Consider the following 27,821-nt stretch of genomic DNA (forward strand, 5'->3'; position numbering starts at 1 on the left):
TGAACCCCTGGCAGAAACAATTCAAACTCATCCTCATATTTCTGGATTTCGATGTAACCATAGGTCACACGTGATAAACCTTTTTTGCGGATGATGTCATTCTCATATTAACCAATACCCTTGTCTCAATTCCCTTTGCCCATAAAGCCTTGCAAGACTTCAGCTCCATATCTTATTACAAAATTGACTTTGCCAAATCCCTAATATTGTACCTAGATATACACATAGAGACTTGTAAACACCTGTCTAACTTACTACCTTATAAATTGGTGGAACATAGCATCCCTTACCTAAGCATCACTCTAACACCAACCGTGGCTAAACTATCGGAGGTCAACTATAACTTACAGTGTCTATTCTGCAGGTCTTACATTGCTTCTCTCAGGTAGAATTATCATGGGTTGGAAGACTTACGATGTTTAAAATGCAAATACTGCCAAAAATACTCTACATATTTCGCACTCTGCCAATACCGTTGACCCTTCCATATATTTTGATTTTGAAGTCCATATAACGGACTCAGGCCTTCCTGAATTTGAAGATTACTTTTACGCTTCACAATTAGCCCAACTCAGGCATTGGTTTAGAAACTTACCTGATGTGCTGTGGGTGGATATCGAGACTGTCCTCACTCGCACATGCAGCTTGCACCTTATTCTGCTAGTGGACACCTGGTAACCTTTACATTTGAACTCTCTCTCTCCACTTACATGGAATTATGTACTAGCTTGGAGAAAACTGATGCTCCAAGCAACCCAGAGACTTTGCACACACGCTGTTCGATACCCATTAGAAACCTTGGAACTCCTTATTCCTTGTATCTCTGTTAGACATTGGGTGGAGGCGGGCCTACAATGAGTAGACAACCTGTTCCATAACAACACCTTAAAACCCATGGAGGCCCTAGTGGTGGAATATGGTATTTCGAAATCCTCTGGTTTTACCATATACAAATATTGAGCTTATTGACCAAATATCCTCCCCCACGCTTAATCCTTCCTGAGGCAATATGGCAATTTCTCACACACAAAGGGATTTCCTTTTTTTACAACATACTTCAACACAAAATTAAGTTCTTAAAAAATTCTACTGTATGTTAAAATGGGAAATAGATCTCAATAACTCTTACTCTAGTACTCAATGGTCCATGGCAATACGCTGCATCTACTCTATGTCACATTGCCACTCACATTGGGCACAAACACAGAAAATAGTCACTCACTGGTACCTGACCCCATATCAACTAGTGAAATTTTCCTTGTCTCACCCCCCTTTGCTGGAGGGGATATGGACAGGTTGGAAACCTGACTCACATCATCTGGGCCTGTAAAAGCCTTACCAGCTTATCTCAGGCATAACTGGGCTTTTTACTAGTTCCGACCCTGCTCTGTTGATTCTACAATTGGGAATTGACCATGTTCCCCATGTAGAATGGTCATAATTCATATTCTCATTGCAGCAAAAATGGTTATCATGAGACCCCATTTGAAAAACCGGGCACCTTACCCTTTTGGAGTTATAGACCTGGCAAATGTTCACTACTTATACTAAAGAATGTTTTCATGTAAATCAGCCACCCATGCAACATTTGATAAACTATGAAAACCATGGGTGATTGTAGTTATTATGTCGAACCCCCCAGTTCGGTTTGTGCCAGAACTCTCGAGCATTGCAAAAGTTCAGACCCAAACCCTGAACCCTATTAACCACTTCAATACAGGGTACTTTCCCCCCTTCCTGCCCAGACCAATTTTCAGCTTTCAGCGCTGTCACACTTTATATGACAATTGCACTCTTTGGTGCTATTTGATCACCACTGGGGTTTTTATTTTTTGCACTACAAATAAAAAAAGACCGAAAATTAAAAAAAAAGTTTTTCTTTGTGAATAAGTAAGTTTTCTCCTTCACTGATGGGCACTGATGAGGCTGCACTGATGGGCACTGATGAGGTAGTAATGATTGGCACTGATGAGGCAGCACTGATGAGGTGGCACTGATGGGCACTGACAGGCGGCACTGATAAGCAGCACTGATGAGCACTGATAGGTGGCACTGATATGCAGCACTGATGGGCACTGACAGGTGGCACTGATGGGCACTGATAGGCAGCACTGATAGGTGGCACTGGGCACTGATAGGTGGCAGATGGGCACTGATAGGTGGCACTGATAGTGGGCACTGATAGGTGGCACTGATAGGCACTGATGGGCGGCACTGATAGATGACACTGTTAGGCAGAATTTATCAGGAGGCACTGACAGGCATCACTGATGGGCACTGAGTACCATCCCTATTGGGCATTGATGGGCATACCTGGTGGTCCTGGGTGGGCATCCCTGGTGATCCTGGGTGGGCATCCCTGGTGGCCCTGGGTTGGCATCTCTGGTGGTCTTGGCTGGGCATCCTCGGGGGGGCTGCACTGATAATCAATCAGCGCAAACCCCCCTGTCAGGAGAGCAGCTTATCAACTCTCCTCTACTCGTGTCTGTCAGTGTAAGTGGAGGAAGAGCTGATAAACGGCTCTTCCTATTTACACTGTGATCAGCTTTGATTGGACACAGCTGATCACATGGTAAAGAGCCCACGCTTTTTACCAAGATCGGAGATGTGCTGTGTCAGACTGACACACCACATCACCGATCGCCACGGGCCACAGGCCATGGGCGCATGCTGGCTTGTTATCCTGCTGCACATCATAAGATGCCCAGTCAGGATAACTGAACAACTTCCTGGACATCATTCTGCTATAGCACGGGCGGGAAGTGGTTAAAGTCTATAGGACCTGAACTTGAAAAAAATTAAAAAGAGCTAATTTTAAAGGCTTATATGCAAGTTATTGGCAAAAAAAGGGTATGGGGCCTGGGTATTGCCCTGGGGCACATGTCTCAATGCTAAAAATATTTCTAAAAAGATTGTTTTTACAGGAGCAGTGATTTTAATGATGTTTAAAGTGAAACAAAAAAATGAAAAATTCATATAAATATAGTGCCTGGGGGCCACCTTAGTCTGCCTGTAAAGTGGCACATCTGTATCGTGTATAGAACCTGCTGCAACAAAACTGACATTTATAAAGAAAAAATACATTTAAATTGCTGGCAATACAATACAATAACAAAGCTTTGCCCAATCAGGGCTTGGAATACACTGTGCAGTGTGCAGTGCATTGTGGGGTGCTCGGCGGGTAAACATCTCGCCAAACACCCCACAAGATCGGGCGTTTGTCGAATGGGCAAACAGGCAATGTTTGGGCCAATCTTTTACTCAGCTCGAACTGTTCATCCAACTCTAGATGCTTTATTTTCCTAATTGAATGTTATCTCTCAAAGCATAGTATTGCATTGTGTGCAGCTGCATGCCTTTTCCGGCTTGAAAGTTTGCTTGTATACACCTGAGTATCAACCACATGTTTTATGCTTTTGCTGGTTTCTTATTGTTTTGTGTATATGCACAAACTTTAATAAAAAGTATTGTTACAAAAAAATCATCAGGCACTGTGGGTCATCGTATCTGTGAGTCAACATCACTGGGTATGGCTTATTATTAATAGGAATGTGGATCTCCATTGCATGATGATGTAATTGCCATTGGCTTTATGGGACCTTTTTTTTAAATTTTATAATAAATTACTTTTTTCAACGTGTGGGTGTTTTTATTTATTATTTATATATTTTTGGAAAAAGTAACAAGAGGTATTATGTACCACTTATTCATTGACCTGGGAGTGCAGATATCTGGGGGTTCTCTTATTCTAATGGGGGCTTCCTTTATAAAAGGGTATTTTTAAAAAATCCCTTCCCTCTAAATAATTGGATAAGCACCCCTACTTACTCACACATCCTTTGGGATGACAGGGAGGGCAGCCAGGTTTGGCTTGATTTTTTTATTTGATAAATGGTGTGCTTGCCCTTTAAGAGATATCATGGTGAATGCCCCCTAAAATGCATAAAAGACCCTTATCAAGACATTCAGCCTGAATGGCCAGAAAAGGGGGACCAGCCAGTGCCTGGTCCCCACTCCTGAACCAGACCAGGGCACACTCCATCAAAATTGGAAGGGGCGGAAAAGCTTGCCCCTTGCAAAGCACCTTGTTCCCATTATACTGGGGATAAGGGTCTAATCCTTACATATAATAACCCAAATAGGATAAGATTTGTGAAAGGGAACTAATCAGAATCTGAAAACCCCCTTTTTGACAAACACAAGCCACAAAAAGCAAGACACGGTATGTCTTTTAGAAGTGGTGGTGCTACTGCCACTAAAAGACAGAACCCCAGCTGCTCTTTGTTAAAAAAGGACATTTTAAAAGGATTACGTTGTACTGCCCTGCATCTTCACATACAGGTGTAAGTCATCCCCAAGAAATGTTATTTAAAAGTTTATTGTGTTTTTAATGGTTTATTTTAAGCCACAATAAAAGACCCTCTTGCTACTGAATAATATTATTTAAAAAAAAATTTTGCATTGGTATACAGCATGTCCCCTGTGGCAGTGTGCAGGTACCCATGACATTTGTTAAACATTTGATTCTTTTTTCCTGGGTTCCCCAAACCACCTATGGATCAAACTTTGCTTGGTACACTCATCCCTAATATTTGCAAAAATTGGGGCAATTTAATTAACTAAACTGAAAACAAATACAATTTAAAGAGGTCATAGCTTAAGTTTTGTGGCAAAGATCCACAGCACAAGTAGACCCCTTTTTTGATATTTTAGTAACTAACTAATAGAAATTAGTGAGCATAAAAAAATGCCTTTACTGACAACTCTCACCCAGTCTGTTCTTGTTAACCAGTGTGCTGACACCACCATTTTCATTTGTTTACCTTTAACTGTTTATTGCTATTAAAAATATAATAAACATGACAGTGTACTGTGTTTCTTCCTAGAAGTACCTGGAATACAAAAACTGAGCTTCAAGGGTCATAACTCTGTGACCTGGGGTCACAGAGACCCCAAATTTGGGGGGTATGTAGTCTAAGTCCTACCCCACCACTCATACGACCTATGGTTCCAGAGATATGGGGCTCCTTGCGCAGCCTGTCAGAAGCTAAATACAGAGTAGTCACTTTAAATACAAGCTGACATACTCTATTTGCAGCAGACTATAAAGGAAAAAGGGGGGAAATATGCCTATTTTATAGGCCCCCCTTTCCTCATTTGATCTGAGGCAGTGACATGTTATTTAAATAGTTTTGAAATTAAGACAATTTCATAGGATAGCATGAATTATCCAATAACTTCTTATACAATTTCAAATTTAACTAAAGATAGGTCAGTTTAACCCACCAATAAATGTTTAAATACAGCAAAGCCCCCCTATAAATAGGGGCTATTATTTATGACAATTGTCAGTTGCCAGAAGAAACTGAAGAGGAAAGCTCTATACTCCTTTCAACTCTGCTACTGTTTCCATGGTTTCCAAGGGCTCGTCAGGCACTATACAGTCTCTGCTATCGCAACTTCTTGAAAAGGCAAATTCTGATGATGTACATTGGTTGGGGAACTGTCTTTCCCTACCTTCAACTTCGATGGCTAGTGAGTTTGTTGGCTCCGGTAACAGCGTCCCCTCCGTTTCTGTTCCTGCGCAGTGTCATCATGGTGGCGTTCTAATTCCGGAGATTGTCAAAAACATACCAGCTGACCCAGCGTATGCTAATTCAGTTCCGTCAGTCTCCATCTGCGAGACTGACAACGGAAGTCTGAGTAAGAGGACTACTTTACAGTGAGGTGTAAAAGGTGTGGGACTTTGGCTGAATTTATTTCTCCCCCCTCATCAGGTTCCACCTCGCCCCTCCACTGTTTCTTCTAGTGCTTATTCTAACACGCCTTATAAAAAAGGGATTTGTTTTGCTTATAATGATAGCCGTTGTAAATGGCTTAATTCCTGCAGGTATAAGCATGAATGTGCATTTTGCTCTGGTGCGCACCCAGTAGTAAAATGTTTTTGTAAATTATCAACACAGTCTGCACAACAACCTAGAGACTTTAATAGTAAAAGCCAGAACGCCGGTGAACATGGAAAACATACTGCCTTGGCTTCTGGTTTACCCAGACAAACAGAATGCAATGCTTTTAAGTAAAGGTTTTTTCACAAGGTTTTCGTCTTCCTAAGTGTAATGGATTTGGTTGTAAGTTGGTTCATAATTTGCCTTCTGTTTACTCGTTGGCATCTATAGTTAAAACAAAATTACTGAAACAAATTAATGAGGGGAGGATGGCGGGCTCACTTTTTTCAGATCCACCGTTAGCTAATTTGAGAATTTCTCCTTTAGAAATTATCCTTAAGAAGGAGCCCAATTTATATAGACTTATTCACCATTTGTCGTATCCTTATGGTGATTCATTGAATGATGAAATTGATGCTTCTTTGTCTTCTGTTACTTATGCATCTTTTGAATTTGCTATTTCGCACCTTCGTTCATTGGGTGAGGGTGCTTTGTTGGCGAAAGCGGATGTTAAGTCTGCTTTTAGGATTCTTCCTATACATCCTAATTCTTTTTGCTCCTTGGGTATCTATTTTGAAGGTGAATATTATATTGATAAATGCCTACCCATGGGGTGTTCTTTGGCATGTTATTATTACGAGGCGTTTTCAACATTTTTGGAATGGGTTGTAAAAACTATCTGTGGTTTGGATTGCATAATACATTATTTGGATAATTTTTTATTTTTAAGTAAATATGGTTCTGAGGATTGTAGTAATTTGTTGAATTCATTTTTTGGTATTTGTATGCATTTTAATGTTCCTTTAGCTGAAGAAAAAACTGTCGGCCCTGTTGCTTGTTTGGATTTTCTGGGAGTAACTATTGATTCATTGAATATGGAATTTAGACTTTCATTAGATAAATTGGAAAAAAATTCTCATTTATTGCTTACATTTATTAGATGTAAAAAAGGAGCGCCAAATTTCAACACAGGATGGATCTGTGGAAATTTACTAGGTAGGGCAATGCCATGTCCTAAATATTAATAGAGTTTAACAAAAAAGGAAATGGAAAAAATTGACTTTATAGGCACCAATCATAAAATAAATATAAATATTTTATTATACACATAGTACACAAAACAAAACCAAACATGTTAAAACATTGCAATCAAAGTGCAAAAGACTAGCTAGGTCTCTCTCGAGGGGGTCATAGACTCCAGAGAGGCCTACCCTTAAAACAGGGACATATCCCTCTAATTAGATATAAAGGACATCAAACTCAAAAAGCTCTACATGTTTCACAATTGAATGCTTCTTCAGGAATCATTTGAATGGTCTAAAGAGAAAAAGAGAGAGATAAAAAACACAAAAGCAAAAAGTACATACAGTTAATATTAAATTTGAACCTCTTGGTAGTACGTCTCAATCAATAGCGGGGAGTACCACAAAGGAACCAGCGGGTGGACTCTACATGAGACATGCAAAGGGTGACAATAGCTCACATGTGGGGACGTGCCTGGTAGGAAAACCATAAGAAGTGTGAAAAGACAAAGCGAACGGAAGCAGCAGAGAAACAAAAAAGGGTTGTAATCTCAACTACCAAGAATAGGGGGAAAAATAATGTGTGACACCCCACCAAGCGTAAAATGGGGTCAAGTAAAACAACTCACTCCATGCGGGGGGAAACTATTGATTCATTGAATATGGAATTTAAACTTCCGTTAGATAAATTGGAAAAAAAATTCTCATTTATTGCTTACATTTATTAGATGTAAAAAAGTACTACTACTAGAATTCTTCCGATAGGTAGAATTTTTTCTAGACATTTTAATTCCGTTATTTCTGGGTTGAAGATCTTATGTGCGATTGTCGGGAGACGTTAAAGAGGATATGTTGATTTGTGTACAATTTTGTGTCATTTTAATGGTAAAGCCATTTGTCAATTTGATTTTATTTCAAATGAAGCATTTTCTCTTTTCACTGATGCTGGATCTGTTGTTTTTTCCCCGCTGTTTGGCAGACTCACTGGTGTGCTTCTCCTTGGCCTAAAAAATGGATTGTGCAAGGTTTTTGCAAGAATGTTGTTTTGTTGGAATTATTTCCAATTGCTGCCTTAGAATTATGGGGTCGTGCTTTTCAGAACAGAGGGTTGCTTGTGAATACTGATAATAAAGGGGTGGTTTAAGCTATCAACTGCCTATCTTCCAAATCACCACAGGTAAACAAATTGTTATGATATTTTGTTTTTAAATGTCTATCTTTGAATGTATGGATTAAAGCTAAATGTATTCCTGGCAAATAAAATAGTTTAGCGGACTTGCTTTCTCAATTCCAGATGGAGCGTTTTTATCATCTGATGCCGGTAGTGGATCTGCAAGGTGTTACATGCCCCTGTCATTTATGGGATCTAATATAGTTTTCGAACATGTTAAACATTAATTAGCTAAGTCTACCTGGTTAAGTTATATTTCTTCATGGAAGATGTGGATGTCTTTTTTGCAAACTGATACTTTTGTACAATTTTCTTTTGGGTAAGTTTTTTTTTTCTTTTTTAGTTATCTGATGAATCGAAAATATTCTTGGTCTCATATCAAGAAAACATTGGCTGGTGTTTCAATTTAAAAAAAATCTGAAGCTAAATTCTTTGCCGCATTGCCTTAGCTTCTTTTCTGTCAAGCAGGCATTAAAAGGATATAGAAAATCTATGCTACACAGAGACAAAAGCTCTCCTATTAATATTGATATACTGTGTTCTGTTTCTGAAAAAGTATTTTTTTCTGTTTATGAAAATCTTCTTTTTAAATCTGTTTTTTCCTTGCTTTTCTTTGGAGCTTTTCAAATATCAGAGGTTGTCTCTGCTGCAAAAAGTAAGCTCTCTCTAATGAAAATTGAAAATGTGTTTATTTTATATAACCAATTAAGGATTTTTCTTCCTTATGGTAGGAGGGATAGTTATGGAACAGGACATTGGATTTATTTGAATCAGGCCCGGTTCACACTGCTGCGATACCAGACATCGCATGTGATTTGCAGCGCACTGCTGTTCACACCACATGCAATGTCTGTGCGATGCGATTTCAGCCATCAAGATAACATGGCTGATATGGCACCGCATTCAGTCCAAACATGCACAAGACCCTTTTTTCTGTTCGGACCAGAATTGGATTGCATGGCTGTTCACACCTGTGCGATCCGATTCATGTCCGAACTGTCAGTTTGCAGTGCAATATGCAAGCTGAACTGGGGGTGTTGTTAACAATGTATTGACACTCCCCAGCAGTTCGCATATGGCAGTGTGAACTGCCATGCGAGTCGGTGCGATGCAGGAACCCACAGTGGATTTGCAGGGTTCTCGCATTGCACCAATGTGAACCGGGCCTCAGTGTCCTTTGCGTGACATTTGTCCTATTGGACTTTTGAGACAATATTTTCTGGTACGTCCAGTTTTTAATAATAACTTGTTTGTCCCTGTTGATATTTCTCCATTAAATAGATACAAAAAAAAATGGTATACAAGAGAATTTTATTAAAAAATTGGGTAGGTGGAGATTTGATTCTTACCAGTTATATATACGTCCTGATTCTTTGGTTTAATTTATTACAGGTCAAGAGACTGTGGTTTGGATTCTTGGCCACTCCTTTATTGATTGGGCTCAGAACAGGGTGTCAGTGAGATTTTATTCTTCTAATTTGGGTCTTGATTCTTCTTTTAAAGTATACTGGAGTAGCTGGAGAGGTATGCGATGGAATGACTTGCAATCTGAGTTTTATAGATTGTTCAACTGTTGGCCTAAGCCTGTTATTTTACTTATTCATTTAGGAGGTAATAACATAGGTCAGATGAAGACTTTAGATTTAATTTTTGATATTCAACAGACTATTAATCTCATTAATTTGTTTTTTCTTGATTTAAAAGCTGTATTTTCAGAAATTATACCATGTCTCCGATGGCTTGATTCTTTCTATTTACGTCCCTTTGAGAAAATTTGAAATAGAGTGAATAGATCTATTAATAAGTTCCTATTGCATCCTTTGGGGTTTAGTTTTAGGCATTTAGAATTGGAGGGTGGTATTTGTGGTTTATACCATGGAGACGGTGTCCATTTATCTGATATTGGACTTGATATTTTAAACAATGATTTCCAGACATGCATAGAAAAATCCGCGGGCTGGGGTTAGGTGACAGTCAGTATGTTTATCATACTTCCTGTCGGTTGGGGTAAATTGTTTTTGTTTACTCAGAAGTGAGAATTTATTCAGCCTGAGCCGTAGTGGCTAGGTTGATTTTATTTATTTATATTTTAGGTTAATGTTATAATAAAGTTATTTATAAATATTTTAGAAATGTATTAAACCAATAAAAACAGCTGCGCCCGAAATATTTTATCCAAAAAAATATATTTACTTCAAAATTAAAATTGCTTGTCTGGACTGAATTTATTATACAAAACTTAAAAAATGTCTGCTGTCTTCTAGCCCATGTAAACAAAAAAGGGGGGAAATATGCCTATTTTATGGGCCCCTTTCCTCATGGGATCTGAGGCAGCGACATGTTATTTAAATAGTTTTGAAATTAAGACAATTTCATAGAATAGCATTAATTATCCAATAACATCTTATACAATTTAAAATTTTACTAAAGATAGGTCAGTTTACCCCCCAATGAATTAATAAATACAGCAAAGGTCCTCCTATAAATAGGGGCTATTATTTATGACAGTTGGCAGTTGCCAGAAGAAACTGAAGAGGACAGTTCCCCACCCCCCTCTCCCTTGTCACGGCTTTTTAATGTGGTGTACAATTCTTTCCTTGAGGTAAATTGTTTTTGTTTACTCAGAAGTGAGAATTTATTCAGCCTGAGCCGTAGTGGCTAGGTTGATTTTATTTATTTATTTATATTTTAAGTTAATGCTATAATAAAGTTATTTATAAATATTTTAGAAATGTATTAAACCAATAAAAACAGCCGTGGCCGAAATATTTTAACCAATAAAATATATTTATTTCAAAATTAAAATTGCTTGTCTGCACTGAATGTATTATATATAAACTTAAAAAACGTCTGCTGCCTTCTATCCCATGAGAGGTTGAGCTCCCAGTGCCCCTCACTTCTTGTCAGGGGCACTGAGCTCAATAAACAGCTTAAAGTCTTGGACCAATGGTAAAGTACCATTGGTCCCAGCTGTCCAATAAAAATACTTCAGTGCAGGCACGCCTCTCTCTCTGCAGTGTCATAGAAGGGGCATGTGTCTAAAAGACAAATGCTCCCTTCAAGCTCTCTTAACTACAAGGAAAAAACATGTGTTTATGGGTATAAGATTTACCCACAATCCCATGTTTTTCTCACACAGTTAAGAGGGAGAAACTGATTCTGTTGAAAAGGTACTGTTATATTCAAGCTAAATCATATATGTATATGCTATACTGTATGTTATAACATAATAAGTTATTATTTATCTATTTACTGTGAAATTACTGGTTGGAAGTTAGAACTTCAAACTTTAGTAATTTGTCCATTAAGCCACCTGCTTGAGTACAGATTTTGAAAACATAGTAAATTACCTTAAAAACAATATAACATAATTATTTGTATATTACTTACTTATGGTAATTAACCCCTTACCACCCAGGCCAATTCTGACACTTTTCTCCTACATGTAAAAATCATAATTTTTTTGCTAGAAAATTACTCAGAACCCCCAAACATTATATATATTGTTTTACCATAAACCATATGGAATAAAATGGTGTTTGTTGCAACTTTTTTTGTCACACGGTATTTGCGGAGCAATTTTTTAAAATGCATTTTTTGGGGGGTAAAAACTGTTTCATGAATAAAAAAACAAAAAAACACTAATGTTAGCCCGATTTTTTGTATAATGTGAAAGATGATGTTACACCGAGTAAATAGATACCTAACATGTCACACTTTAAAATTGCGCACACTTGCGGAATGGTGCCAAGCTTCAGTACTTCTAAATCTCCATGGGTGACGCGTTAAAATTTTTTAAAGGTTACATGTTTAGAGTTACAGAGGGGGTCTAGTGCTAGAATTATTGCTCTCGCTCTAATGATCATGGCATATGTAACCTGTGTGTATCTGGCTCTGATACTAGCCAGTGCCTCACCAGCCACTGGCCTCACCACACGTCCCTGTTGTAACTCCATGCCACCTCACTATGGCATGGTTTCCTGTGTGCTTTAAGACCTCATGTACATTGGACATTATATTAACTTTATAAAAACGCCAGTAGCTTTGCAGTGGGTTTTTCAAAGTTTTTCAACATTTTTGCAATAGTGGGTTTTAGCGGTTTTTAGCGGTTTTTAGAGGTTTTTTAAGCATTTTTTGTTTTTTGTTTTTTGATGGTTAAAAAACATTAAAAAATGCTGGTGAGCCCTGTTTTTGAGTGTTTATCTGCGTTTTTAGGCATTTTTGGACATTAGAACATTTTTACAGCTGAAAAACACTTCTCAGAACCCACTAGTTTTGGGTTTTTTTACAACCAAAAAACGCCCCAGCCAAAAATAGTTGATAACAGCCTATGTGTGCATGAAAACAGAGGATAACATTATGGAGAGTTTATTGACTGTAGAAAAAAAACATTTAAAGCCAAAAACAGCAGCTGTAAAAACATCCAAAAATGTCCTGTGTGCATAAGGCCTAAAATACAGGATGATGTAAGTTATGCACATAGGACACCCAAAAAATGTTCTCCACTTTTCAAATGACCATTGCTTCTCTGAAAAGCACTGGCCTCTTGTCTACCACAAGTGCACCAGTGTATGATACATTCATTTGCAGGGTTTATTTGCTACTTACCAGCTTCCTGTAACATTTTATGGTTAAAGATAGCAGGTTTCCATTGCCCATGAATTATTATTTTAGTTGTACTTGAAGACTGTACTTTTTGCACCACCTTCCACACTTTTGTGTGGAATAGTCTATGAGCACCAGGATGAAATTTTTAGGCGAAGAGCCCATTTATTTTCTTTTGGCAATTGAACTATCAATATAAATAATAGCACAATCATTATAAATAGTGCAATATCATAGGTATATGTCAAATGTAAATATATTTGTTAAAATTGCAGACAAAGATGACTCAGGTTGTGTTATGACCTGTAAGTTTGAATAAGTCCCATCCTCCAAATTATTTTTCAATAAAATGTAATAATTAAACTGTAAGAGATCAATGCAACTGATAGTAGCCGACCCCAAAAACTAAAGTATTACTTTTTTGCAAATGATGTACCTTCCATCTTCCCTGGACACCCTCTTAGCAAATAGCTTGGGGTGTCTACTTTCTGAAAAGGGGTCATTTGGGGAAGTTTTGTGCTATTTTGGCATTTCAGGGCCTCTGAAATTGTGATAGGTAGTGAGGAAGTGAAATGAGCAATTTACACCTTGAGAAAGCCTGAAGGCAGTGATTGGTTTTCAGGCTCCTGTATGCAGCTAGACTGCCAAAAAGTCTCTCACATGTGGTACGCAGGAGAAGCAGCAGCATGTATTGGGGTGTCATTCCACATATACCCATGGCATGTGTGAGCAATATATCATTTCAATGACAACTTTGTGTAAAAAATTTAATTTTCTAGAAACTTGCTGTAAAACATAAAATATTCTATGGACTCAACATGCCTCTCAGCCAATATTTAGAATTACTGCCCTTGATCTGTCATTCATGGTGATACTTCACATGCATGGTGCAATTGCTGTTTACATACAACACAAAACCAATGGTTGCGTTTGCCTTTGTGCGAAACCACAGGGGGGTCAGGGGCGCTTGAATTTTTTTTTTTGCTTTTTTATTTTTTTATTACACTGTCCCTTTAATTTTTTTGCATCACTTTTAATGTTATCATAGAGAATGTAAATATCCAAGAAATATAAAAATATACATGCAATAGGTAGTGACAGGTACTCTTTTTTGAAAAATATGGGATCTATTAGATTCTAGATCTCTCCTCTGCCCTTAAAGCATCTGGCCACACCAAGATCGTTGTAATAAGATGCTTTCCCAATTTTAAAATTGCACAGTTTATATCCGGCGAAACCAAAGTGATGAAATGTTTGTAGCTCCGGGTTTCTTAAACCATTTCTTAGACCATTAGACCACCTTAGATCATAGAGCTGCTTGGAGCCATTCTGGTCTCCAAGCAGCTCTATGGTTAGCTGGCAGAACCACCAGCTACATTCTCAGGAGAGCCAGAGAAAACCGTGGAAGGTGGCGGGAGGGGGGACCTCCCTTTCCACTGCTTGTAAAAGCAGTCTAGTGGCTAATGAGCTGCTAGAATTGCTTTTACATTAAAAAGCCAAATGTTGGGGCGTGGTCTGGAGCCGCATGGAATAAGACGTGCAGAGTGAGAGCTCCGCTCGAGCAATATCCTAAAACCTGATCCTGGGGGTTGTTTTCCCTGTTTACAGCCACACGAACACCACAAACTGCCCGCCAAACTCAGCAGCAACATGTCCCCACCGGGAAAAAAGCAAGTGCCATCGCTAAACTCGGTAAATACTGTAATGAGGAGCGGGAACCCGTAGACGAAGATGGCGTCTCTCCGCACCAGGGGGAGGATGAGCAGGCCTCTGGAGACACAGCCCGGGTGCTGGAGGCTATTGCTATATGCCAATCCACGCTCACCCCCAGGATTGAGGAGGTAAAGGTGGACATTTCCCTGATTAGACAGGACATCCACAGGCTCCGGGAACGCGTTTCCGAGACCGAGCGCCGCGACGGTCAGGTGGAGGACGGCATCCACCCACTCCAAGTTACCACAGAGCAGCTCCAATATCAACTTAATGTGGTTCTCTCCAAGCAGGATGACATGGAGAACCGCCTCCGCAGGTGTAACCTGTGATTCGTGGGGCTCCCTGAAAGATCTGAGGGTGCAGACCCCCCAACATTCCTCGAGAACCTACTCACCAAAACGTTAGTCAGAGAGGCATTCTCCTCAACATTCGTGGTGGAGCGCGCTCCCCGCCTGTCAGCAAAACCTTCTCCTAATGGCACCCCACCACGCACTTTCATTGCCAAGTTCCTGAATTATAGGGACCGGGACACCATCCTCCGACTCACCCGGGAGCGCGGCAACATACCCCTTGGCAACGTAACAGTTGCAGTCTACCCGGACTTCTCAGCCGAAGTACAAAAGAAAAGAGCAAGATTCACTGAGGCTAAATGACAGCTGCGGATTCAACACCTACCGTACGCGATGCTCTTCCCCGCCAGGCTTCGGGTAGTGAGTGACGGCAAAGCGCAATTTTTTGAAGACCCGCAAACCATCATCTCCTGACTGGAACGACGAGGCGCGGCTGACCCGACTGGTTCGTAGATCCTCATCTACCACACGCAGCCATCTCATTCCACGGAACGCTGAGGTGCCTTAGGGCATAATTCTCCTACACACTGCTATGTAACCGTGAGTTGAAAGTCACTTGCTTGCTTTGTCCCCTCTATGCCCCTTCTCCCCCTCACCCCCTTGGACACATGCTCATGCTCCCATCCTCTCCCAACCTATGAAAAATGCAGCAAACCCCCGCCATTACGCTTTAATTGTGAGTCTCGAGCGGCTCACCTGCATGTTCACCCCCCTGATCTGGACATACATCTGCACCGTTGTGCGATTTCCAGTTTGTTCGCCCTGAGGACCCAACTGGTCACCCCAGGAACTTGGCATACATGCCACCCCTGAACTCCAAACATTTAAAGCTGTTTCCCTGGCCAGCACCTGCCCCTACCATTGTAGATGGCAGGTGTGAGTTTGATCTGCCCCGCTGGTCCAGTGTGTTTGCAGAACGTTTATTTTTTGTGCTTTTTTATAACTTTTCTTTTTTCATTTTTTACACTGCTCTGACGTGCCTCATGGACTACCACATTTTTATTTTTATTTTTACAACATGTATTACCGTCTATTTATGTTTTTTCTCCATGCAATGTTTTATGTATGTGCTGATATTCAATGTCATGGGATGTTCCCTTAGGATCCGATTGCTTACCCCCATTTGCCATCTCACCTTATGGCCCCCCTTAAAATCGTAACATGGAATGTCCAAGGACTTGGTGATAAGGCCAAGCGGGTGGCAAATCTGTCACACCTCAAAAATCACAAAGCAGATATTTCGATCCTCCTAGAAACTCATCTAGCGGGTCAGAAACAAATGTGCCTCAAAAAACCATGGGTGGGCTGGATGTACCAAGCCCCTTATACCTCGAACTCCCGAGGGGTAGCAATCCTCATAGCCAAATTAACTCAATTCCAGCTTCACTCACTGCAGTCGGATCCTCAGGGCCGCACTCTATTTTTGCATGCAACTGTACAAGGCATAGCGATACTTCTCCTAGCCTTTTACATACCCCCATTCCAATTTACCCTGCTGCAGCGTGGGGTAGCCTTCATGGCTCAACACCCCTCCGTGCCTGCCATATGGGCGGGAGATTTTAATATCTCTCAGCTCTCTCACTTCTTTTATATAAACCATGAAGACAAAGAGAGATATTCCACCCTAATCTGTTCTCAAATCCCCGGCCCAATATCCCATCCCTTTCAGACTCTGTTCTGTGGCTCTCGCGGCCTGCCCCGCACCATAGATAGGCATCACATGCTCTTCCACCATCGGAAAATATGGCAACAGGCTTTGCGCCTCAGCAGGGCACCTGATCCTCATTCACACACACCCTTGTGGAACAATCCGCAACTGCCAGAGATGGCATCCATCCCTGACAATGCCCTGTGGATCGATAAGGGAATAATATATTTAACACAAGTAATACCCAATGGCGTGGTCAAACCTTTCCAAACCCTGAAAGAGAACTTCGCCCTACCTAATCATATGTTTTTCCGATACATACAGCTCCGCCATGCCCTTAACACCCAATTTAGGGACTCCATCCCAATCCTTGAAATTATGTTACTAGTGGACATAATCTCCGGGATAGACTCTAAAAAACTTATTTTACAGATATACAACTATCTCCTATTACCCACAGCACAAACCACAGCTTCCCTACTCAAAACCCAATGGGAGTCTGACCTGGGCACAGTATCTGGTGAGGACTGGGAGGAGGCACTTGTCATCTCCAAGACCGTATCTCCTAAATTCTCGGACCGCCTTACCCACCTTTATATCCTACACAGATCATACCTTACACCCCACCGTATTTCCAAATACAACCGTAGACACAACCCTAATTGCCCCAGATGCGGGCACCCTACCAGCTCCTTCTACCACCTGCTATGGACCTGCCCCCCTATACAAGAATACTGGACCCAAGTGGTCCAATTCCTCCATGACCGCATGGGCTCCCCTTTGACTGTGTGCCCTAGACAGTGTATATTGGGACTCCTCTCGTTACCTGAAAGCGAAAAATATTCTTACAAGAAACTTTGTTTCTGACCAGGTTACAAATCGCTAAACTATGGTTGAGAGAATCCCCCCCCACGCTGCAACAATGGATGCGAGCTGTCAACAGCACTCTCCCCTACAAAAAAAGCACTTTACACCCACAGGGGATGCCCAACCAAATATCACAAAGTTTGGGACAGATGGACTACAGACTCCTCCACTTGCAACGTCACAGAGTAAAGAAGCACCCCCACGTTTAACCCCCCATGTCTTTGTGTGATCATTATGGTATATTCACCAAGTCGCTATAAGTATGGCATTTTTATCAGCCTCTTGCATGTTAGACAACTCCTGTACCCCGTCATGAAGCACTGTCACTGTGATTATTCTGCATGTAGTGCCTGTTGCACTTTATTGTTGTTCAAGAAAGACATTTTCTATAATCTTTTCTAAGCTTTTTCACATCCATCTGTTAATGCATCTAAAATGCTCAATAAACAATATCTTGATTAAAAATAAAAAAAAAAGCCAAACGTTGGTTGAAAAAAAAAATGATACCAAGATGATGGCTAAACCTGCAGGCATCATTCTGATATAACCACTCAAATTCCAGCGACATACCAGTATGTTGTTAAATGTGAAGTACTAATGCACCACTAAACGTGATAAAGTGCTTAAAATACAAGAGATATATATAAAGCAGCTGACTTCTAAAGTGTTGCCATCACCAAAAATATATGTGATTTGTAGTGAAGCAGCGCTAAAGAACTCTACATCAATACTAAAATGTAGTGCTAATACTATTCAAGGATACCTCTAAACCAATCCTAAGGTATAAAGTGCTAATAATAAAGTGTTGATAACAATCTCACTTCCCAATGTGCAAAATAGTGCAATAGCAATGACATAAAAAATTTAATAAAAAAAAAAAATCAACAGGGATGAGTAATCCAAAATGTATCCAAAATAACTACAGGTACTAAGCAATAGTCTCGTTGTGCATCCAATGGATGTATACCACCACTTTGGATAGGCTGGAGATACAGGGACAGACCGGTAACAGCCTCTTTCACTTTCTCTTGGAGCAGGGCGGATATGATGGATCTCAGATTATAGAGATCATGTGTGCCTGGTGCATTAGCCTGCCGGCAGCGCTGGTTCCCACTCACACTCCGATGGAAGGAAACCTATCCAAAGGAAGGTTTAAAGTGGAGTGGTGTAAACCCAGGAAAAAATCCAAAGCGGATTTTGACTTGCTGTAAAAAGAGGTCAAACACCTACGTTCGGCTGTTTGCATCCAAGTAGCCTTAGTGCTAATCAAGACACCTGAGTTCCAGCATCCGAGTTCCAGCGTCTGCACTTAGCCGTGACCGTGAGAAGCCCCGTTGGTTGTCTCCAAAGCGCGTTTGACTCCTGTCATGGGAGTCACCTCCATCTGGTGAGTAGGCTGTGTGGTTGGTAATGGTGATTGAATACTATTTGATGCTCTGCTGAACCTAATGAAGATCTGCCCAGAAGCTTAATTTTCCAGAAGTTCTGTTTACATGATTGATTTTTATCAGTTTGGAATATTTGTGTACATATTAATATTTTGGACACTAATTTGGACTTTACATTTATCTTTATCTTTCATTTTTTTCACTTTATATATTTTTTTCACTTTATATTTTGATCATTTCAGCAATTTATTTGCATTTTTCACTATGATGATTTAATGTTTCACTTAGTAAGCACTTATTATCACTGGTATTATTTCACTATTTCATTGTTTTCATAATAAAGTGATTTTACACTTGCACATTTAAAGGAGCGCGGTTTATAATTAACTTGTTAATTCACTTTTGCTTTTTCACCATTTTCTAACGTGCTGCTCCCTAAGTAACTTATCCATATGCGCGAGTAGGTAGTTACTACCATTTTTTTGAATAAGAAAAAGAGCCGTGTGCAAATAAGGTAAGTGGCTCCAGGTGTGATGGTATATGGATGTATATTAAAGTAACCCTTCCCAATACTCACTTAATTCTAACAGATATTTATGGCAGACTTGTTCTTGGCCTTTCAGGTCTAAAAAAGGACAGAAAGGAAAAAGGGGAAGAGTAAACACGGTTCTCCAATTAGGTTCAGTGCCAGCAACAAAAGGTACAAGTATAAAAATACAGTAATGTAAGTAGTACAGCAAGGAGCATGGATTTACCTTAAAGCTGTTGCTGGTATAATGAAACAAAGTCTGCTGCTGATAAAAAGTAAAACTCTGCTGCTGATAGAAAGTATTGTGCCAGACTTGTTCTGCTACTATTCCCTGAGAGGGGAGAAAAATAGAAAGATGCTATAGTGAGGGAGGGGATATACCTCTAACCAGCTGGACCTTGCACAGCTCGGTACATACATGACCCACCTAGATAGTGAAATTTCCAAGAATATCCTGGATAAGACCAGAGGAGTGGGGGATGTCCGTCTCCCTCGAGGCACCTAGGGTAATGGCAGCGTCGCCTCTATTTTGTATGCCCCGACCGGGATCATGCATCAGAACAATGTCTGACGTCACCCGGTCCGGACACTAGCGCACCACGCATGCGCTGAGTCAGCGCAGGCACACTGGTGAACCCCCGGCCAAAGCCGGTCCCAGTGCCCACCAACAATGACACACTGCAGTGCAATTGGGGAACAACAGAACGTGTCCCTGGGGTGCCGCAGGCTGACACAGTCAGTTTTGTCTATGGAGGCAGGAGCCCCCACTCTGCAAAGCCCTGGCCGTGTTCCTGGTGGCTCGGGTGGCTGCACACACTGACTATGCTGCGCGGAGACCTCTAGGAGCAGGCCCCCAGTGGTGAAGGCAGGCATTGCAGCCAGGATTCCATGGTCAGCAAGTGTACATAAAAATTACAATCAGAACCCTGATTGCATATATCCAGGCCTGAAAACATCCAGATCCCTCCATGGGGGCACCATTGGGTGACATCCCTGGAGGGATAGCCAGATGCCAGGCCAAGATAATTGATCCATACAACATAAAAAATATACAATAACATATACAACATAAAAACACATAAACCATTGAGGGTGGCATTGAACTTCCATTTGGCCTCCTAGGCCTACTAATCAAGTAGTACCCAATAAATATGGATCCACGGCCCACATTATGTTAGCATGCCAAATAAATAGAGGTTATATGCAAAAGACATATGACAGGGTACCAGTAGTGAAAGCATCACCGGTCTCCATAAAAGAAATGGTCTATATGATAAAACCTCATTAATGCCAGGTGATTTGTTAACTTCCAGATGTTCGACCCATAAAGTCTTCTTCTGGAGAATTAGTTTGTGCCAGTGACTGCCATGTGGGTACTGGGATATCATTCTAGTACTAGAAATCGCACAAGGGCAGTGTTAAATGTGTGATATAGACCCAGGTGTTGGCTAACATGGGTAATCATTTTAGCATATTGTGAATAATATATGTGGTCGTAGATCTGTTGTTTGAACATGCAGATTGTTTTCCCTACATAAAATGCTCCGCACTGGCAGAGCATCAAATATACCACTCCTCATGTATCGCAGACTGCATGAAAGCATGGGGAAAATATTTCTCTGTTGAGTAAGCAAAAGCGTGTACCCGTCCATACCCATGGGCAATTTGTGCATTGTCCACAAATCGAGATCTCTCTACTTGTTGACATAGCATTGCCATTGGGTATATATTGGCTGGTTGTAGTTTTGCTCTGTATTGATGTAATCTTATGGAACACTATCTCCGGGGTTTCGCTCACATTTTTTTTGAGAATGGGGACCTCACTCAGAAAGTGCCAATGTTTTTGCATACAGGTTCGCAGCTGGTGATGCTGTGTGGAGTACTTGGTAATGAACTTAGTGGTGTGTTGCTTGATATTTGAATTTGGGTTGGGATATTGCAGGGAATTTCTATTGCAATTGAATGCTTTATTATATGCCTTGCTAAGCAGGCTTTTGCTGTAGCCCCGCTGACGAAGGCGCATGCGTAATTCTGCTGCTTGAAACTTGAAGTCATGTTCGTGAGTGCAATTACATCGAAGGTGGATATACTGGGCATAAGGTATGCTATAAACAAGGGAGGAGGGATGTCCACTTTGCACATGCAATATAGTATTCCCTGCAGTACTTTTCTGGAACAATTAAGTAGCGAGCCCATTCTGTGTGTCCTTTTAGATCATCAGATCCAAGAAGGAGATGGTTTCCATATGCCAGTTCATTGTAAATCTAAAAACCTATTGGTATTAAGTTAATGCATAAATTTGTCCAGCTGTTCTACCGTACCTATCCATATGAGCAAAATATCATCTATGTACCTGAACTAGCACAGAGTCTGGTCCAGGTAATGACTAAGTGCATCACTGGAGAAGATCTCGTGCTTCCACTCCCCCGGGTACAGATGGGCATACGCCAGGGCATAACATCTGCCCATGGCGACGCCCTGCACCTGGAGGTAGTGGGAGACAAGAAATTTAAACCAGCTGCGCCTGAGGATGAATGACAGCAGTTGGATAACAAAGGCATAAAAATCTCACTGTCTGTGGTCCTGTTCCATAAGGAAAGTCTTAATGGGCTGTAAGCCCAATTCATGTGGTATACTAGAATTCATCGCTTCTACGTCAATGGTGACTAATAGTGCTTCGGGCAGAATGGTAAGACCGTCCGGATGTTTAAGTAGGTCCAATGTGTCCCTAATGTAGGAGGGGAGTCTGCTGACATGGGGCATGAGGAAAAAGTCCAAAAACGTACTGGCATTTTCTGTAATGGATGGTCCCGACACTATTGGTCTTCCTGATAGCATAAGAAATAGGTTCTCTCTGAAAGGGTATATTAAGAAATTCATGTGTTTTTTGATCGATTAGGGTGTCCATGTAGGCAGTATAGATAAGTTGTTTATTAACCCACTCAAATTGGGCAACAGTTTCCACTGGAATAGGCCGATACCATTCACCATTATTCAAAATGTTATAGTATATTGTTTCATACTGTTCTTGGGTCATTAGCACTATGTTACCGCTACGGATGAGCCGAACACCCCCCCTGGTTCGGTTCGCACCAGAACTTGTGAACAGTCAAAAAATTCGGACAAACACTGTTAAAGTCTATGGGACACAAACATGAAAAATCAAAGGTGCTAATTTTAAAAGCTTTTATGCAAGTTATTGCCATAAAAAGTGTTTGGGGACCTGGGTCCTGCCCCAGGGGACATGTATCAATGCAAAAAAAAGTTTTAAAAACTGCTGTTTTTTTGGGAGCAGTGATTTGCCATGGTCAGTGAGATCAGATGCAAGCCCTAATTTTCTCATGCGTTAGAAGCAATTTGCTTTTTTGGGGTGCCCTCTGGGTGGGGGTACCAGGAAGGACATCCAGAAAATGCCTCTCATGCAGCTAGGTCACTGCATCTGGAATGGGAAATTGGGCCACAGCACCTTCTGGATGCAAAAGGACTGTGGAGATCTCTTCCTGGAATTTTAGGAAGGATCCACTTCTTCCTGATGCTTTGTATAGTACATAAGCGTTGAACGGAGCCAATTGGAATCAATATACAGACACTTTTTTGTACCAGCATCTGGCCTTACAGACAACTAAGTATGGCCCCATCATCTAGCCATTGAAGTCAACCCCCCCATTTTAAGGTTGTAGCCGTGGACACAGAGGGGCTTCTCAACAACACCAGTCGCTATTGCAGTTTGGACTGTCCTATCTGCATGAATGGAAGACAGAACAAAATTGTTCCATTTGTCCTTCCACCTCACTGCAAGCAAGTACATCACATCTCAAGCAGGCTCTCTCCCCCGTCTAATTTGGGAATTCACAAGCCATTGGGGGAAGCTCCAGAAAATAGATTGCACTGTGCCACATGTGCCAATTCCTAAATCAAAGAGGTGTTTAAAAAGTGGCATGCTTGTGTAATAATTGTCCACATACAAGTGGTACCCCTTTCAGAATAAGGGTGACACCAAGTCCCAAACAATCTTGCCACTTTTCCCTTTGCAGTCTGGGCAGTCAGGGAGCTCCATGCTACTATCTTTTCCCTCATAAATCCAGAAACTATATGTATAGCCTGTTGCCATGTCACAGGGTTTTTACATTTTTACCCCATATCTGGCACGCTTGTTTGGCAGAAACTGTTTGAAAATAAGGTGGCAAGAAAACATAATCAGAGACCCATCTACGCAGACTGCTTGTTGGGGAGTATACAAGGCTGCAAATTTTAGGTTCAAGTGATTTTCGAGGGGCCGAATTTTGTGGAGCTGATCATATCCAGGGTGACCCCAAGGACAACAGAGTTCATTGTTGCGAAAGTGAATGAACCGCAATATTTGCTTGTGTCTAATCCTGGCCATGGCAGCAGTGAACACAGGCATATGATAAATTGGGTCAGTGGACCAATATGACCGCTATTTGTTCTTTTTAGTAATGCCCATGTTGAGGGATAGGCTCAAAAAAGCTTTACATTCGGAAACCATGATAGGTTTCAATGCAAATTTTCTGGCAAGGGTCAAATATAGGTTTTCGGTGATAAATTGATTGGCATATAAATTGCTTTGGTCCACAATAGATCTGTACAGCTCTTCTGTGAAAAACAACTAAAAAAACCAAGGGGCGTTAAATCTACTGTTTCCACCTGAATTCCAAGTTGGCCAGTGAATGGGGGAAGTATGAGCGCTGCAGAATCTGTGGGCTGCCAATCAGGATTGCAAGCGCATCAGGAAGGGCACTATGGGCTCTTTGAATTTTTGGTGGCTGCGGGACACTACTTGTGCTAGTCACCGCACCAGCTTGAACTGCACTTAAGGGACTCGCCACGTCACCAAGTGTTACTGCAGTGCTGGTTTGTCTATGACAAGGATGTACTAGGCTGCTGCTGCTCACCAGTTCACCAGAAGGTAGAGCGGTACTAGTACCGGCACTCTGCTGCATACGAGAATCATGTGATTAAAGCACCTCAGCAACAGGGCAATGGGGTCGGGTATGCTTTACCTTAGCAGGAACCCCTATTCTGTCATCAGAGCTATCTGCTCAGAGCTGCTGCTCTCTACAGGTTTGAATACTGAGCCTGATTCTGACAGAACTCCCCATTGCTCATCTCCAAAGGAAAAAAGTAATTTAAAACTGCTTGCGGCTGTAATGAATTGTCGGGTCTCGGCAATATAGATAAAACTCATTGAAAAAAATGGCATGGGTTCCCCCCCAGTCCATTACCAGGCCCTTTGAGGACAAGAGGACCCCAGATCATGCCCCCCTATGTGAATTGGTAATGGGTACATTGTACCCCTCCCATTTCACAAAAAAAGTGTCAAAAATAGTAAAAAAGACAGGACGACACAAGTCCTTTATGAAAAAATAAAAATGTCTCGCAATTTAAATCCATCTCACACTGACCGATGAGCCAAAAAAAGAAAAAAAAAGCCGCAACGGCTCCACCTCCATGGGAGGCTCCCGCCGAGTGACACTTCTTGATGACAGCTGTTATATAGCTCAGGGGCGGGGCCACTCGGTGATGTAATGGGCAACCCCACCTTCATCTGATGTTATGTGATGTCAGGGGGGAGGGGTCACCCGTTTAGGTCACTGGGTGGCCCCAACCTCAGCTATATAACAGCTGTCACCGAGAAGAAGCAGGAGCCTTCCATGGAGGTGGAGCTGTTGTGGCTTTTTTTTTCTTTTTTTGGTCAGGCAGCATGAGATGGATCTATATCGTGGGACATTTTTATTTTTTTATTTTTTTAATAAAGGACTTGCCCCAAAGTGTCTCCTGTCTTTTTTACAATTTTTCACCCTTTTTTTGTGAAATGGTAGGGATACAATGTACCCGTCACCAATTCACATGGGGGAGGTTGGGATCTGGGGGTCCCCTTGTTAAAGGGGGCTTCCAGATTCTGATAAGCCCCCTACCCACAGACCCCCACAACCACCAGGCAAGTGTTGTGGGAATGAGGTCCTTGTCCCCATCAACATGGGGACAAGATGCTATGGGGGGCTACACCCTCCCCAAGTTGAGGGCATGTGGCTTTGTACGGTTCAGGAGGGGGGTGCTCTCTCGCCCCCCTTTTTTCCTGTGGCCTGCCAGGTTGCGTGCTCAGATAAGGCTCTGGTATGGATTTTGGGGGGACTCTTACACCATTTTTTAAAACATTTTGGCGCAGGGTTCCCCTTAAAATCAGGTCTGGAATGGATTTGGGGGGACCCCTGCACCTTTTTTTAAAAAAATTTGGTTTGGGGTTCCCCTTAATATTCATACCAGATCCAAAGGGAGGGAACCCATGCCATTTTTTTAATGAGTTTTATCTATATTGCTGAGACCTGACAATTCATTACAGCCGCAATCAGTTTTAAATGACTTTTTTTTCCTTTAGAAATGTCATTTTGCTGTGGTACTGTTCTAAACACGGGAAAAGTGCGCCAATTTACAGGCATACTAAAGACACCCCCCAGACATGATATTTAAAAGAATATTTCATTATTATTGTTTCACTTTACGCGTTATTAAAATCACTGCTCCCGAAAAAATGTCAGTTTTTAAAAAATTTTTTTTGCATTGATACATGTCCCCTGGGGCAGGACCCAGGTCCTCAAACACTTTTTTTTATAGCAATAACTTGCATATAAGCCTTTAAAATTAGCACTTTTGATTTTTCATGTTCGTGTTCCATAGACTTTAACGGTGTTCATCCAAATTTTTAGCCTGTTCACAAGTTCTGTACACTGTACTAATGACACTGTGACAGGGCAGTGAAAGGGTTAACTGGGGTGATCAGGGGGTTAAAACTTTATTAGGAAATATATGGCGGGTACTTTGACCCTATCTGGGACTGCTGCTAAGTGCCGCTAATGCTATCTAACCTCACCCGTGACACCTATACAGTGATCAGTAAAAAATCTGTACACTGTAGCTAATGACACTGACAGGGAGTGAAAGGGTTAACTGGGGGAGTGAACAGGGGGTTAAATGTGTCTAACTGTGTGTTCTAGTGTCAGTGTAGTGCTAGTACTCACTGTCTGATGTTAACTTCTCGCACGCTGGAACCGAAAATGGCTCCAGGAGAGAAGAATACATCATTTCCTGTGCCTGTCTTTACATTACAACAGCACAGGATGTTCTGCCGTTCATCAGAACTGATCAGCAGGTCCGGGCCATAATTCATTGGCCTAGACCTGTAGATTGACCTGTTCTGAAACGAGTCCGATCACCGAAGGCATGGCGGGCATGCGGGCAACTACCTGCGGGCGAGAATCACATACAGGTACATGATTTCATGCAGCCAGGCTGCCCTGCTATGGTAAATGTACGTGGGGCAGTCCAGAATGGGTTAATGTTACATTTAAGCATAATAATTGGTAACATCTACTGGTAATATTTTATAGGGAATAGAATAAACAGTTAACCTCCATGAAACAACTGCTCTTTTAATTAGTATCAAAAGAGGTTATTTTCCTCTGCATTTTAAATCTGCAAGTAATCTATGTTGTTCCCTCCTACTGTTATGCCACGTACACACGACTGGACTTTCCATCAGAGTAGACTCTGACGGTCTTTCCGACGGAGTTCTGATGGAGTTCTGCTGAAACGGACTTGCCTACACATGATCACACCAAAGTCCATTCATTTAGAACGCCATGACGTATGATGGCACTAGAAAAAGGAAGCTCAATAGCCAGTAGCCAATAGCTTCCCTTGCATCATTTTTGGTCCATCGGACTAGCATACAGACGAACGGTTTTCCCGATAGGAATTGAGTCCGTCGGAAAGATTTGAAACATGTTCTCTTTCTAGGTCCGTCAGAATTTTAGAAAGAAAAAGTCCGATGAAGCCCACACATGATCGGAATGTCCGATGGAATTATTCCATCTGACCTTTTCTGCCGGAAAGTCCGGTCATGTGTACGTGGCATAACAAGACCTATTTTAAACACATGGAAGTATGGAAACAAGTAAGCAAACCTGAGGAGAAGCTATGTGATATTATACAGAAACAAATCTAAAAATAGAAAAAAGGTGAATATTCTTTGGGCCACATCAATCCAGACAAAGCACACACATTTTCTGGACTGAGTATGGGACACATACAACAGATTTAATGCAGGGAAATGAATGGCACAAGAAATCTGATTACAAAGTAGTCTAAGTAACAGTTACTACATTGTCTCCATTACATTTTCTATTATTTACTTTGTAAGAAATACAGTGCACTGAGAAAGTTTCAAATGGATCCTTTTTTTTTCCTAGCTGAAAGGATATTTTCGCATATTGATTGTCTTCTTTCTCAGAAAAATGCATAAAAAGGACTTAATGCCACAATGAAATAGAGAAAGGAAACGCATCAATAAACACAGACCACAAGCCATGTATTTGAATATGCACAAATAAAAAAAAAAGGTGATGTTCCCTTTGACAGAAGACTGATGAATATCTTGAATTATAAATATCTGTGTTCAGAAAAGTTAAATATTTTCTGCTGTTTTTGAAGGAATATTTAACTTTTTCCTGACCAGGCCATTTTTTGCGATACGGCACTGTGTTTCTTTAACTGAAAATTGTGCAG

Source organism: Aquarana catesbeiana, linkage group LG05 (genome assembly GCF_042186555.1).
Source record: "Aquarana catesbeiana isolate 2022-GZ linkage group LG05, ASM4218655v1, whole genome shotgun sequence".
Classification (NCBI taxonomy): domain Eukaryota; kingdom Metazoa; phylum Chordata; class Amphibia; order Anura; family Ranidae; genus Aquarana; species Aquarana catesbeiana.